The following is a 17,107-nucleotide window of genomic DNA, read 5'->3' as shown; positions in this document are numbered from 1 at the left end:
TGGAGTCAGTGCACAGTGCCTCACTATAGGTGTACACTATATACTTTGCCAGCCTCCTACACACTTACACAGCTAAGTATGAGTTGCAAAGATTACCTAAGATCAGAGTAACTACTGGAATATTCAGGCTGCTGGTTTTGATGGCACTAAGGTCAATGGAATTTCAAATTGAATATTAACAGTTTTCCTTGAGTAAAAACTTTGGAAAGAAAGGAGACGGTCCCTAATGTACATGAGGAGACAGTGTGAGAGCATGTTCAGAAAAGGCCTATGCTAGAGGTTTAATAAAAGGGAAACAATGATCTTAATATTATTAATTTTGACATTGAAAATATGTGACTTTTCCGTGCAAAAAGTCAGGGAGGATGTTCTATATATATTTCTCCATGAGTGAGGGTGAACAGATATTTAACATTATGAAATACTTCAGATTTGCACTATAAATGAGAGCAGAGGTACTTCTTGCAGAACGTTCAAAGTACTCACTTGCCAGTCAATTTCAAATTATCTACCTATCGCCTGCACGTGTTTCCTGCTCACAGACCTTATTAAGAAAGGCCAGATTTTCTGAACACCACGAGGCACTGGGCTGAGATAGTGCAGGAGTATAATTGGGGCAGATGGTAAAATGCCAAAATAATCCAGATAGAGGAGATGGTGACATCATCTTTGATATTAGGCGAGGCATTTCCCTACTTATGGCTTCAGTGAAGATGGAATTTGAGATTCAGGGCCTGACCTAGTTAAGGGAGGGTGGAGTGAAATAGAACAGAGATACCCTCAGTGGTAAGAGGAATAAACAGTGCAGATTGGTGATTTCAAGAGCGCATAGACAACAAGTCTGAGTAAACATACCATAGATCAGCCGTCACAGCAAGGCACAAGGCGGACATAAATTCGCTTTCATTTTTTGAAAAAATAAGGGTACCCCTGAAAAAATTCCTAAATCAGGGTGCATCTAACAATTGCAAGCACGGCTTGCAATAAATTCACTTTCAAACAGTCTTTAACTGTGAAAACAGCGGACTTTCTTTTCTCCTTCATTTACAGATCTATATTTAATTTTATTTAACTGTATATGATATTTTTCCTGGAATAAGTGAAGCCACATTTACACTGTTACCCTCACTGAAGAGTGTTGTACAAATCATCGGTATTCTTAGCTACTGCTTGTAGGAATCGGAAATAAAGAAAAATATGCCAGTGGACACTGAAAAAACAGCACAACTTTAATTCCCAAGCTGAACACATCATTGTAAACCACAGGGAATGACGCTACTGTTCAGGAGGCAAGGCCACATGTTTAATATGTTTACAATTCAAGTGATGTGGACCATCACCGAGGGGGTGCCCTTAATGGCCAGGCCTGGAAACACCTTCCTGAAGGTGGCTCCGCCTTTCTACAAGGCGTATCATTTCCATTTCCATGGCTTCCCTAAAAAAATTCCCAGATGAGCGAACTAGTATTCCATGTTGGCTTCAAGAACAGAGATTTGAAATGGAAAATAGAGGCTACTTGAGCTAGGGTTTCAGTCCACCTCTTTGACGTCAAAGAGTGGAAGCATTTGTAAATTTCTGTCACTGTTATGACACACATAGAGCTATTCTTTCTATCCACCATACATATATTCATGCATGCATCATAACACCTGGCACAGAATGTTTAGTTAGTGAAAGAATGTGCTAATATGTCTACATGCTAGCATAAAACACACGCTCCAAGATGGTCTAAGAAGACTTTGGGTACCACTCACTCTTAGAATTCTACAAACTATTTGGGGCAGGATATTTCTCACATGCAGATATTTTTCGTTGTTAAACAGAGGTGTTTCTAGTGACTAGCCTAGTTATAGTTAGTCTGTAAGGGTTGGTGGCAACAGGATGCAGAGGCACCCTCCTGGCACAACAGAAGATACAGCACCTCAGGATGAGATTTGAACCTCAGATCTGTCTGGACTCGATCATAGGCTGGCAAAAGGCAAAGAGATCTTTCAAATGCTCCAATCCCAGAGTAGATCCCTCACACGTCTTACTTGATTTTCCAGTCTCTTCCAGCACACTGTGTCCTCTACCTCTCTGAAAAGATGATACATGTGTTATCATATGTGAGTTCAAGAGATCTGTATGTGTGTGTGTTGGGGGGGCAATGGTTCTGTAGGTGATCATAGCAGCAAATGCCGGATTTCATTAGGTTTTGGGCCTCATGATTTTTAATAAAACACATCAAGTGTAAACCAGTGTAACCTCCCTTTAGCCAAGTGTAGTTACGGTGATTTCTTTTTTTTCATATATACTTTACCGCCTGCATAACAAACCCACTGTTGCCTTTCGTCATCTACCCTTCTAGATACTCATTTGGAAATGGCCCTCGACTATGTCTTTTGGGGTCACGGTTCAGGGCAAGCTTTAGTCCCCTTCCTGATGATCGCACAGGGCTGTATCCAGAAGGTTGTGGTGGCCGGGCTGCCCTTCCACTATGGTCTCCACGTATGTTCCCTTTAGGATGCGTGTGTGAAGCCTTGCCTTTTCCTGTGCCCAGACTGTCTCTGAGAGCCCCCTGGCCACCCCCAGGAGCAAAAGGGACATTAAAGGACATTTTGTCGTCGCCACGTGGCAATTGTTTTCACACTTTCTGGAGTGCGTCGACGAAATGTCCTTTTATTGTCCCTCTCTGCAGGTGTTAAATCTCTTACTTGTGCGGCAGGCGGCGCTGCAGGAGGCACAGGACATGCACCGAAGACAACAAGCATTTGCAATGCAATAGGTCTCGCATTTATACGAGTTTGAGCTATTGGCATTGTAAATGACAATGATTTTTATTTAAGTTTGTTTTTTTAAAACATAAATAAAAGGCACTGTCATTTACAATGCTAATAGCTCAAACTCTCGCAAATGCGACACCTATTGCATTACAAATGCTTGTTCTTTTTGCTGCAGTCACAGCAAAACGTATTGGCAAAGCCAAAAGATCGGGTAACACTAATAAAAAGCATTTGCTAATGTTTGTCTTTGTTTATGCAAACTAAGCACTGTATGCCCGATAAAACACACGCACTTGAGTCTCAACTCAAGCTGCCACTTACACATGTTTCAGTGTCTTTCCCAATCGTACTTAGAAGTGCTACCCACAGTGAACGCAATGCAGCCACACAGCAGTCTTTATTTTATGGCGGGACCCTCATGACTACGCAATATGTCATGAAAATAATCGGTTTATACTGAGCTGACCCTAGAGAACACGCGTCATGTCAAAACGATGGCTCGAGCTGTACTCCGGTTAGCCCCTACATTATTGCAAGTAGGGATCGGGTTTAAGTCAGGGCTGGGTGGTGGGCTACTGGGGGACGTGATTAGGACATTATAGGGCACTCTTCAGGCAGGGTCACATCATAATCACGCACTGAGCTCAAAAGGATTTTAAAGCAGGAAGCTGAAAGGAAGTAGAATCAGTGAGTTTGTTTTGAAAATTACTCGTCATTCCATTTTGTACGTTTCAATGCGACAGCCCCTCTTTAACATTGTATTAGCATCTCTTTAAGAAATTACATCTGAATTAAGATTATCGCTTTAAATCGTTTACGATTGTGTGTCAAAGAAAAAAGGGAATCCCTCAGGGGCACTTGGCTGCTTTGCAGAAGCCTGAAGGGCAAAAGTTGTCATGAAAGAACGTGCCAGCTGGTGGCCACTGATCTCCAAGCTGCTGTGAACATTAAACGTGTTTTGTTCCCAAGAGATGCTTAAAAACGGTTTATTCTTAAACGCCATATATTAGCAGAGAACACCAGGCAGATCAGGAAGGGAGGGCAGAGAAGGCAGGACTATGAAGTTAATTCCCTCCAGAAGCTGCCAATCACTGGCCTAGTGGCCTTACAAGGCCTGCTTCCCAGAGGACGGCCGAGATCATGATGTTTTAGACCAAAGATATTTCAAAAATAAATGTTTACCTCAGAAAACGTCAAAGCTTAAGTAAGAGGTAGCAAAGGGTGAGTGCTGAAATAAATGATTGGTCCATTCTCGTAAAAAGTACGTAATGAAAGCCAGAGAAGCTGACGGGTGGAACTGGGACACTGGGTTCGAGTCCCGGGCATCAGCATAAAATGCTGTGATTCTGGGCCAATCACTTATTCACCCGGCCCTTTAAAAAATGTGACCTTGTGTAATGTAGCCTGGTGCACGGCTCCTGGAGGGAGTACTGCGGGTGGGCCGGGGGAGGTGCAGGGTGAGGGGGTAGTAAGCATGCCAAAATTGTGTTAATGTATAGTTGGTGCTCATTCTGCTTATTTCTCTGATGCCAGGCACACGATTTATTTAGGAACATATGTGATGTGCGTATGGGCAAAAAAATCCTTATTTTGCATTAGGCCACGCCCTCATCCAAGAAGGTAATGTTCTCTTGCCACTAAGTGGGTGGTAGCTGTGCTCTCTGGCAGCAAGTATTCCAGATGGCACGGTGCAAATGACGTGCTGTGTGCCAACATGCATTGTCTTGCTAAAACAGGTGAAAATATCCAATGCGCTCAAATGGCGCTTGTGCTTATCTAGTCTTCAGTTGTTGAAGACGGACTCAAACATTCCCTTGTATAACTAACCTTTGATGGACATGCTTATTACGGCAGACCCATGCAAGGTCTGTTGAGCCTTCTGCACTAAGAGCAGTTTATGTTATAGGGTCTGTGTGTTACTGAGGCCTATGGGTCATATTTTGTGTCTAAATGTAGATGCTTGAAACAGGCGGGCAACTAGAGCCAAATTTCGGGGGGAGGGGGCTGAAAATTCCAACAAGCAGTGGAAAGAAAAAAAACAAGACAAGCAGGAAGTGGGATAAGGGAGGGGGTGGCAAATGGCGTGTACATTTCGCGGGCGCTTTGATGTTCGCAGTGGCCGCACACAAACTGTGTGAAAGTGATCGCGATCACATCAAAGCGGCCGTGCGGCCTGCAAAAGTGAAAGCAAACGAGTGCTTTCAGGCCTCCAAATGGTGCGCACGCCCGGCCGGCGCACATGCACTGTATTTGGAGGACTGAAAGCACTTGTTTGCACTTCCAGATCCCCCATTTACAAAAGCTCTCGCGAGAGGCAGCGCTAAAGCGCTGTCTCAGGCGAGACCTAAAAAAGGTTGCTGCGTCATTTAAGAATGGAGCATTTCAGGAGGCCAATCCGGGGCAGTTTGAAATAAATGCATTGAACTTGATTATTTTGTTTAACAAATCATTTTTACCGAGCCTCTTTTTCACTCCTTATCTTATCCGAGAGCTCCTTCAAATACATGTCATTTCAGGACGCCTATAGAGCAAGTCTGGTTTTAGGGTTGTGCTGTGTGTGCAGCAGTTTTCAGGCAACATTAAAATGTCAAGATAACTCTGGTGATTAATGTTCTGGCTGGAGAGAGATGGATCTTTGTCTAGTGACAGGTTTGACTTATTATAAAGTAGTGTAGAGAGTTAATATGTTAGAAAATCTCTCTGCTTCCATTCTTCGCCAAAGTTGCGGAGAAAGTGGTGAGTAATCAACATGTAAATCATATCAGTTTGAATGATTTATTTCACCCTGCACAATTTGGATTTAGAGCCTCTTACTCCTAGTCGGACCTACTTCTCAGAACTGAAACCCTTAGAAATGTGCTGACGCAGGACAAACTGCAGCACTGTCCTATTGGAGCTAAGCCCAGCATTCAGCACTGTATCACATTACCTACTTCTCCAAAGACTAGGGTGATGCGGGGTTAGAGGCTAAGCTCCACGCCGGATGACCTCTTTTCTCCTTTCTCGTAGCTTCCAAGTCGCCCAGCAACCCACATATATCAGAGAGTATTCTCCTTATGCAAGGGGTCCCACAGGGTTCTATACTGAGCCCCACTCTATTCAATCTCTGCATTGGCCCTCTTGCAGAAATTGTAGAAAAACTCAATGTAACCAACATGTCATATGTGGATGATGTACAACTTATTGTCACTCCATCTCAGGACACGGAGACAGATGCAAACCAGTCCTTCTCCTGTCTATGGGAGCTTTCATCATGGATGTCCAACAACTGCCTAAAACGAAACAGCAATAAAACTGAAGTAATGATAGTTGGCAAACCCCTGTTCCTAAAGCAGAAACTAAAAATCTGGGGGTCTAGTTTGATTCGAAACTTTCGTTTGAGAGTCAAAATCAGGAAAGTAGCTGGAACATGCTTCAGGACTCTCAAAATCGTAAAAACTCTTAGATCTAATACCTATTGCAACTAGAAAAACAATTGTGGATGCTCTGGTCACATCTCAGATAGATTATGGCAACCTTCTCTATCTGGGAGTCTCCAAAATAGGTCTAACTAAACTTAAACGTTTCCAAAATGCTGCTGCATGATTGGTCCTGAACCTTCCAAGAAGAGCATCTACTTCTAAAGCTCTGTCTACTCTTCACGGGCTACCTGTGGAAAAGAGGATTACTTACAAAACCATGTGTTACTGCCACACAATTCTGTGGAATAAACGCCGAAGCTAACTCCGCTCGTTGATAACCTCTTACAAACCTGCTCGCAATCTCAGATCTACGAGAGCCCATCTGGTCCAGGTGCCTAAAATCCAAAGAGATAGGATGGGAGCTCAATCCGTTGGCTATCTCGCAGCCAAAAAGTGGAACACTTTGCCTTTGACCCTAAGAGACGAACCTACTGATTGCACCTTTCACAAGAGACTTAAAACCTGGATGTTTCACCCCAAATAGGGAATATCTGGATGTCTTCTTTCAGCATTCCCCCTCTCCTTAGTCTAGGTGTAGTTTCTCCTTTCTTTCCTTTCAGGGGGTTATATCTTAGCGCGGGAACACACTGTTGGATGTAACAAGGCGCTTTACAAATGGAATTATTATTAATATATTATTATGCCTGCTGCAAAGACAGTGTACCATGCAAATCACAGAACTGTATTTACATGGATAGCTCAAGTAGTTACAGCTTTTGTCACAGAGATCCTTTGGTTACTTGCAATTCAATATTTTGGTAATATACCATAAAAGAGACGCACATGAAGAATACATTAAAAACGAAGCATTAAGAGCAACATCAGTACCTTAAAAAGGTAATAAAACAAAGCACCACAACATTAGGGTTCAAGTATAAAAACACACATGGCCCTCACAGATTCATATAAAACCTAATAAGTACTCAGATTATAAAATTTGTTAAAGAGTAAAAGAAAATTAAAAAAAAAAAAAATTTAGTTAGAATTTACTGGTTTTCTGTTTCTTATTAGCCAGGCATTGAACAGATAGCTGCACACTGCAAAGACCAAATAAAATGTTGTGTCAGCTTGAAGAATCCTTATAGCTTCCTTATACCTACTAACACCCAGCTTTCAACAGACTTGAATCAGACATTTAGCACGCAGTTCTTTATACAATGAACAACAAAAGTAGGTGTGGTATATTGTCCTTCTTATAGCCACACATGCTATACCCCTGGTCTGTATTGTTCAAGGAACTTGACTATTTTGACCTAAAACATTTAAGAAATTCAAAAACAACTATTGATGTTGTATACAATAGATTATTATTTTTAAATTAGTTCCTTGTGAACATTGTTTTTGTAGTACATTGTACTTACCCGGTTCGCAGGGACATAAGGGTTGCTCTTGTAATTTTGAATATAAAACATTTAAGAGGCAGGTTTCCATGTCGAAACTGAAGGTATAGTTTTTTTGTGCAAAATTTTGTTCAATATCATCAAAAATGTTTTCATAATAATAGTTATCTTCTATCAATAAAAACGAGGTAGTTAAAGTGCCTTGTGCACGCGTTAGGAGAAGATTATGTGTATAAGTGTGGAATAGATTTTTAAAATCCTACATAGTAATTTCAGTGCAGCAGCCTACTGGATCACTCCAGAGATTATCCAAACCTATGCCCATTAAGGAATCTTTCATAGATGTAATCCAAGGTAGGTTAGTTACGTTTGAATTTCTACTAATTTCCTCTAACCCATTTCGATATGGCATAAGTTTGGGTGTGGCCCAGATATGTCTCCAAAAGATTAAGGGACAAAGTTCAATCTTGTCAGTTATTGTCCTTAGGCCCAAATCGAGCCTCAATGGTACTAAGGAGTACTGACCGGTAGGCACAAAATTTGCCTAATAAATCAATTTTCTACCAATTCCAGGGGTTTGATGTTTCTGTGCCCCCATAGCTCTAAACCATTAAGGGTGACCGGTTGTGTCCGGAACATATAAAGTTGGGCTACTCATGCAAAAAATTTACAAAATTACCCTTTATACAACTTCAGCAAACCCCCACATTGCTATTCTTGTTTTAGTTTTCTTTAAGCAACATGTGATGATCAGTTTAACTTCTCGTCTAGTGTGATCCCTAGATAATTAAAGCGACATACCTGTTCTAGGCGGACACAGTCTAAAGTAGGATTGGCCGCAATAAGGAGCAGGGGTTAGAAACCATATATTTTGTTTTGATAATGTTAGTTTCCAACCCCCTCGCACTGCAAAATCTACTAAAACCATCAAGTATTTACTGCAGCCCCATGAGAGTCTTTGACAGCAAAAGAGTATTGTCTTTGAACATGAGGGCGGGAACTCTCAAGCCCGCTAGATGTTGGGCATCATTTATAGAGCTATAAAAAATTCAGGCAGATCATTAAAAACAGGGTAAAATGGGTGGGGGGCATTACACAACCCTGTCTTATGCCGTGCTTCACTGGGATAGGATCAGTAACTTCACCCAGCTTTCCACATCCAATTGTGCATAGTTGTTTTGATGCAGTCTCTCAATAATGCTGCACAAATAGGTTGCGATGCCCAGTTCTGCGTGACATTTCCACAACAGGGTTCTAGAAACAAGGTCAAAGGCAGCTTTTAAACAGACAAAGACTGCATACAGCCTTCCCTTCTCGAAATTGATTGTCTTTCAATAAATAACCTGCAGTCTAAAGATCTGATCCACAGTGGAAGTGTTGGATCGAAATCCCGCTTGAAGAGGGAAAAGAATATCATTCTCCTCAAGCCAATATTAGAGCTTCCTCAATATAACCCTACAGTAAAGTTTTTGTGCCATAACAATTAAACTATTTGATCTAAAATTGGCTTGGTCCAAGGGACAACCCTTCTTATAAATAAGGACAACCACTGCCTGGCCCACAAGTTTAATATACTAGCACCTTTAAAAATGGCATTAAATACCACAGTAAAATATGGTCTTCGCACCTCTATTTCTGATAAAAACAGATCTCCTGGGGTCTTATTGAGGCCAGGAGATTTCTGTGGGGCTATCTTTCTGATGCCATCTTGTAGCTCCTTACAAGTTATTGGGAGAAAACCTCTATCACCCCTTTCTGGTCCAGCACACAGGGACATTACTGTGTGTTTCGGAGATGAGCCTGCCTCCGGTTTTTGTTTGTATAGGTTATAGAAGTGGGCTATCCATGCCTCAGCTGTTACATTGTTATCGATTGTAGATCTCCCTTCCCTAATACCAGTGGTCATTAGGTTCCAGAATAGGGTTTGACTATTTTCCCTTGAGGCAGCTAAAAGAAGGTCCTAGTTCTGGCAGTTCCATTCCCTTTTTGCCAATGCTAGAACTGATTTATATTTGTCTCTCTTTTCCTGAACATCTTCCCTCTTACAGCTCCTAATGGCAGTAAATCTGAGCATTTTTGGTCAAACAACATTTTTTGTTGAACCAGGATGGTACACTGCTCCTTGGCCCTTGACTAGTTGGAAAAAGTCCACCTTTATGCTAAAAAAGAGGAAATTATGTACTTCTTCTATCTTTTGTACAGCTAATTCATCATCAGGTCCTAGCTTGAGAATTCTAAATACCTCCAATGCTTTATCTACCGTGTCATATATAGATCTCAAATCCCTCTCAGGAGTGGCCACTGCCTGCCAGTGAATTCTGCATTTGTTATTGGAAAGCCTACACCTCCTATCCAGTGGCTGGGGTTTGGCTTGCTTGTTTAAGGTGTTTGGAAGTTCCAAATCCATCTCAAGTGCATTACGGGCACCCTCATGCCTGAGTGCCACAACTATATCTATTAGGAACAGCCACATTTTAACATCTACAAACATATACTCAATAAGACTAGTACTACTTATTCTATTAAAAGTATGATTACCCATTTTATTAGATTTGGTTCGTACCTTACAGGCAGGAATCATGCAATTCAAGGAAAGAGAATTTCATTGTAATGCCAAAGGAGACCACCTCCTGATAGGGGGAATAGTGAGAGCAGGAATTTACGATATCCTATCCTCCTCCGCCAGAGAATGGTGGTAAGCCAAATCCACTGGTTCAAACTGGCTATTTATATAACCCCACAATATTTTGTGCATATTTGGATGGAGACCTGCTGTGTTTGCAATTAACAGGTCGACAGTGGTAGAATCCTAGCACTTAACAGAGGGTCTTAAATATATAAGTATAAATGCTACTACGACTACGGCTGGGAACCTACACCACAAAAGATCAGATCCCGGCATGGCAGCAAACATGGACAACAGCGCTGTGCAGGCTTTGTGGTCTCTCTGAAGAAACCTTGATTCATGTCTTGTGCATCTGTCCCCTTCTGAGTAAATTGAGACGGTATTATCTTCTACAGATATTCCGCCTTTTTCAAATTAGAACATGTCGGTCGGCAACTATGTTAGTATTGAACAGCCAACAATTGCAGACAGCATGCAGGGCCACTAGATTTTTTCAGAAAGCGAGTCTCCTTCTGCTGAAAAACGAAAAAAGAGGTGACCTATTGGGCAAAACCTAAAGCCTTATTGGAATAAATGACTCTGAAAATAGACAATGAAAGTTGGACTTTATTTCTACAAAAAAAAAAAAGGGTCATCATTCCGTAAATGCTTTCTTAATTATTTATTTATTTAAATGGAATACGCTCTTTTGAATTTTACTTTTTTGTAAAGGTTTTAATTAACCATACACAATAAAATTTTACTTACTTACTTAATTACTTAAATATATAAGTATTAACTCGGCAACCAATAGGTACTTTAATAGTCACACAGAGAATGTCTTCCTCTATTTTTCAGTCCCTAGCACCATTCACCCCCCCATGTACCACAACCCAAGTCATTAAGCCTCCAGAGGGCCTACCCTTCCCACAGGACCTGACATTAACATAATAGATGGCAAAGTTGAGATAACTAATTTCATGACTTTGTCACGTTTCTTGAAAGAAGCAGATGTCGAAAGTATTGATACATTTGGCCCAATCAGGATCCCCAATTTAGAGCCAAGGCCGGCGACATTTCATTGAGGTGTTTATCAAATTAGGATCTATGGGAATGGGATTGTCGACGTTATAACCCTCCAGTAAAAATCAGATTCATGAGACGCCATTACCTGTGGGGCTGGGGCTAAAGGGACTATAGTTACTCTGGAAGTTTTGTTGGACTGGATGAGAGTTGCTGGGCACATGCTAATGTTATGACCATTGGGGCATAAATGCCTCACTTTCCTATGAGCTAGGGGAATAGGCTTGTATACCACAAATATGACTACTATCTTTTTCAAGTCAATCAACAACGTCTAAAGGACCAAACCTGTTGTACACTGAAACTTTGTACAAATTTCCTTGCAGTGGTTGATTTACACTAGTAAACTTGTGGAATAAAGAAGGTGGACTATTAGCAGCTCGTGGCAATATTGCTTGGGAGGCCAAAGGGGGGCTTGTAGAAGTATCCCAGAGAAAGTAAATTCACCCTTGTGCCCCTCAAATGACATGGGGCACTATTGCATAACAAATCATAAACAACTGCAGGGTCTCTAATATTGATAACCACAAAGTCTCCTGGACAGTCCATAGCCCCATTCCCAAGCCACCTCACAAGCTGCATAAATAGTATATAACTGGCCATTGAGGTTGGAATATTCCTGTGTTTACCCAGCCAATTGAGGGACTCATTACTCTTTTCTGTGTGGGTTTCCCTCAGCCCGTCTCCTAAATCAGGAACCCTAGACATCACAACCACATAGGGACAAGCCCCTGGGGGTAAATCAGCAGTCACAAGAGCCTTAGCTTCAGGAAGATTACAATTAGCCACTCTACTTCTACTGGTTCTTCTTGCTAGATATCTCCAGGATCTCTGTTGAGGGTGTCGGTTGGACTAGTGTTATGCTTCAATCCATTGCTCCATGTATTCCCAGTTTGGTCCCGGCCCTGGCATGCTCCTATGTTACGTGTAGAGAGCTGCAATAGTTCAGTTCTAGCGATACCTACTCCAATGGGCTGGTCTATTTTTGGGGGTAAAACTTCAGGATGGGAGCGTTCTAGATCTTTGTTTGCTTTGGTAAGTTCAATCTGTCGAGATTCAAGGACAGTTATTTTGTCCAAGAGCGGGGTAACTTCTAGACATATCACACCCATTAGTTGGTTCATTACAGTACCTGGAAGCTCATCTTGCCAGACTGGTCTCAGAGCAACTGGACTTCCCCTCCCTGCTGTTTTTCCGATGTTTGGCAGACAGAGTGGACATCAGAAAAACACTATCTAGATGGTGGCGGTTAGATAATACCCGGTTTACTTTAGACACAGCTAGGGGTGAGTCCTGTTTGGTATTCCCTTGTGCCAGAGCACCAACAGGAGTGGACCTGATAGGTCTGGAGGATTGTTTGCTGGCAGGATTGGGGTCACTATCCGAATCTACATGGGGCTTCAACTGGATAGAGGGATACAGAACTAAGCTAGCTGGGCTTTTGAGGGCTTCTCCATTACCCCCAAGTGAAAGCCTGCTCTCCGTGATTTTAATTTCAGTGGCAATTATACCATTGGCCCACTTGAGCATTTTGTCAATGGTAGTCACTTTAGCAGGTGGCTGTGTAGCACGCCCCCCACCAGTACATTTGTGTTTCCCCATCGTGGTGAACCTTCTGAAACCAAATATAGTTAGAAGTCTTTAGGGGTGATCAGTAAGACTTACCCCAGCAATTTTTTGTAGTTATAGCATGACAGGCCAAGAGGGGTGGCCCAGCCTCATCCAGCCACGGATGGGCACAGATGGGCCCACTCTTCCATCGATCTTTGCCCAGGTTATGCCCGGGTGCTCCCGGCGCGCGTACTGCACTGCGGGATGCCTCTGATAGATTTAATGCACTCCAGTGCCAGATTGAAATGTTGCAGCCCCTCCTACTCATGGGCCGAGGACATCGGGAGCTGTGGTCTATCCGCCACAGAGCACAACCGGGAAGCTTGAGCGAGAGATCCACCCTTGCAATTCATAAGTTACAATCCTAATATAGCATAGTGACCTATGAATTGTTATCAAAGAGCTGCTTGCAAACTGCATGTTATAGATTAGAACTTTAGGCTTATTTCCGGGGTTTTCATTATTCTAATGTTGCTAAAACGGTTTGTTTGGGTGGAAATAGAGTCTTATTAGTAATGCTAACTCCAACTACTCTGGCCAATCCCAACTTTTTAAATCCTGAGTCTGTGCTTCGCCAGACTAAATACTCTTAAATAAAATAAACTGCTAATAGCATCAACAAAATGTGCTTTCTATATACTTCAATCCTCATTTTCTTATGTAACATTTTCTATAGAATGATTTAACAACATATGATTCATTGGTCTGTATAATGTACATGTTTGACTAGATTGGTACAACTAGTGCTATACAACAAATAATGGTGTGTGAGAGAGGGGCAATTGAAAGATGAAGTAAACTGTTGGAAGGTGGCAGTGAGGGAATCCATGGAGAAGGAGATCATTGGGGGATCGCTAAAAAATATTGTCGCATGTGCGCCACTATAGGCGCTATGGAAGTTGTGTGTTTTTCATCGTGGAGTCATACCATATAGACCATGAACTCAATGTTTTCAATGTTTGATAGTGTTGCTTTTTAAAGATTTGTCTTGTCTCATTCCCATTACTAAGTCAGTTGTTTTTTTTTTAACAAAATGTACTTAAACACTTCACAAAGGGTTTAATAGTTCCCCCTTAATTGATATGTGAATTCTTTGAATATATGATTTTTTAAAATAAAATATATAATTTATTTAATGTAAACTTGAATAGCGTAATAATAAATGTAGCTGCCCTTGTTATTTGCATCAAGTAGACAGCTGCAGAAGTGGAAAAACAGAAGAAAATATCACGCATGAACCAGTTCCTGAATAACTGTTTTTACCTTAATGGAAAATTATCACTGTATTTGACGTTGATCCAGGTCAGACCCTGCACTTCTGTTGCCAGCCACAGCTAGGGCTGGAAAAGCACAGCTCCAAGATCTGTTTGTGCTGTGTGCCTCTGTTTGGAAAGGGCCAGGAGGTGTGATCAGTCAATGTTGAAAAATGAGTTTTTTGCCTGGAAACTGAATCATGTTTCCCAAAGCAGTCATCTAGAGGAACAGGAGTCTAGTCTATGTCAGTCAAGAACTTCATATTCCTGCCTGAATCGTGCTTTTGGCTCATATCCCTGAAGAGCAAATAAAAACAGCTATGCAGTATTTCAGGCCACAAGGCAAAGTTGAGTGGGTCTAAGCCATGCCCAGCTTAGAGCACCCCTATTATGTCTATTCCACTGCCGAGGCTCAGGTCCCAGCCTCTCTCTTGAGGGTGCCCTCGACTCAGCCCCGCCTCACTCTGTCACCCTTTTTTCCCACTGCCAGCAGCATCTCCCACATACAGTAACTTCCCTCCACTCCTCGGAGTCCGTCATACTCCAGGGGATCATAGAGGGGGTAGGGAGAGGATGCATATGTGTGGTCTTGTGAAGAGTTTCAGAGTCTAATGGCAGCACCAGACCTGCAGAGGGCAGGTTGGGGAGAGCTCTATTCTTGGAAAAGTGAGCCGGATTAAGGAGTATTTGGGGCTTGGGATGAAAAGGAAAGCCTTTCATCCTTCTGAGGTTAATAGACTGAGCACCGGTAGCAGTTCCTTAAGGTGTAACTTTTAGCTGTACGCTTTTGTTAGTGTCATGAGAATGAATAGCCAGGCATACCCATGTGAAATAGAGTTCCGAAAATTAGTCTGCTCTCACTAGCGAGCGTTTGTCAGCACTGGAGGTAGAGTTTGGAAGGCTGAGGCTCAAAGAGGGGCATGTCAGCCCAGGGGCAGGGGTATGAAGGACTTATAGATTGGCTTGCAGCTATCGCAGAGAAGAAGCACGTCAGTACTGTGGAGAACTCAGAGTGAATGGGGACATCAGCACTGGCCTCTAGAGGGCTCAGTGAAGAATGATTAGCACAGTTGGATGGAGTTACAGTTCTGTGAGGGGAAACTAAGTACATGGGTCCTGAAGGCAGATTTTCACTCCTTCACAACTGCCTTTCACGTAATCCTTCTTTTGAAATGCAGGGCATGCACATGACTGAACTGAGGCTTACTCTGCTAGAGGTACATTCTGAGACCTGGCACATGCTGACGGTGTCAGCAGATGCATTGTGGCCAACGTGAGCTGGCTTGCAACCTAGGCCCCATATAGCTACAATGGTTGGAAGCAGGAAACCTGGGGTCAGGTGGTGCAAGGGTCTGGACCGTGCTACATAAGAGCGACTACTCAGACAGGGGGAGGTCATCAGAAACGTTCACTCACTTTGTTTGAGTAGGAGCTTGTCATGAGGCAGAAAAGAAAAGAGGACAAGGAAATGGTGTGGAAGTTCATAGAGAAGGTGAAAAGGCAACGTAAATCAAGAAAAACAGAAGGTTGGAATGCAAAAGAGCTGGATAGAAAGAGGTTTGGAGGAGGTGTGGGGAACTATGAAGGAGTGATATAGAGAAGGGAAATAAAAGAGGGACTTAGAAGGGTAGGTGAGAATGGTATATAAAGTAGAGAGAGAATAAAGGCATGTGGGCCACAGGTTTAGAAAATGGACAAAGGATGTAGGAAAGACAGAATGAAAGTAAATATGGGAAAGTGGAGAAAAGAAAAGAATGGGGAATGGAAAGAAAGAAAAGTTGCAGGATAGAAAAGGAGAATAATACGAAGGACAGAAATAATAGAATGATGGAGAGAGAAGAAGATTTGGAGGACAGGGCGAGGGAAAGAGGAGATTTGAAGGTAGAGAGGAAAGGGGGCAGGAATAGAGAGGATGAACTAAGGGAGTGACACAGTAAAAAGGAATAAGGCGAATAAGCAAGAAATGCTGAGGAAAAGAAGGAAAGAAAGGGGTGGGAAACATAGAAAAGTGAGAATAAAAAGGATTGAAAGGCGCAATTAGAAGACTATCTGGGCAACACCAGACACGCTACATCAATGGGTTAATCTCCTAGGGAATGAAGCTCATTAGTACAGAAGTTAAGTGGCTGTGCACATGATTTCTGGGTAAGAGCTGGCACCTGAGTGAGCAGGGGTTGTTTTGTAGTTGTGTTCTTCAAATGCAACATATTGTAAAACCTGAATGAAACACATTTTTAAAAAAGGGTCTAGGTAGAGAAATGTGAAAACCAAGGAGGTCAGAGATATAGATTTGATGACGAAAGGGTAGAATGAGAGAGCGATAGGACAGGGAGATTAAAGAGAGTTTGAGGAAGAGAGAATGGTAGGATATAGATTGAAGAGAGGAGGCAGGATGAGGGAACAGTAAAGGAGAACACAAAGGGAGAAAGAAAAGTGGGGAAGATAAAGAGACGTAAGTAGACAAGACAAAGACTTTAAAAAAGAGAGGACCAAGGTAAGAACAAGTGAGAGAGATAGAGTGGAAGTGTATTTGGATAAGAAAAGGTGCGAGAAGGAGATAAGAGGTTCATGACAACAGCAAAGAGAGAGGAATGATATGTAGAACGATCAGGGAATAAGATTCAATGTCTGCGGGGTTCAGAGGTGCAAGCAGCCCACTGTGCCACTGTAATGGGTGTCTTTTAATACCAACCCAACAGTGAGGGCAGATTTCAATTTTTTCCTGGCATAGATTAGGGCCTATGGCACCCTTACTATCCCACTAATATTTGGTAGCTTGCACATGGCAAATACTTGCATATTAAATTGTTGCTTGTCTTCAGTGGACACACCCTTAACTGTTGTGCACAAAGCACCTTTTTTGATGCACATAAAGGAAAACAATTAGAGGGCACATTGGTCTCCTCCCACAGAGTCAATGGGAACTTACCATACAACCTCCTTATATGATACCGCAGTTTTGCGTCCAGAGCCCATAGTGTATGCCTTTAAT

Source organism: Triturus cristatus, chromosome 8 (genome assembly GCF_964204655.1).
Source record: "Triturus cristatus chromosome 8, aTriCri1.1, whole genome shotgun sequence".
Lineage (NCBI taxonomy): Eukaryota > Metazoa > Chordata > Amphibia > Caudata > Salamandridae > Triturus > Triturus cristatus.
The sequence above is the reverse complement of the archived record's forward strand: the minus strand, read 5'-3'. Positions refer to the sequence as shown.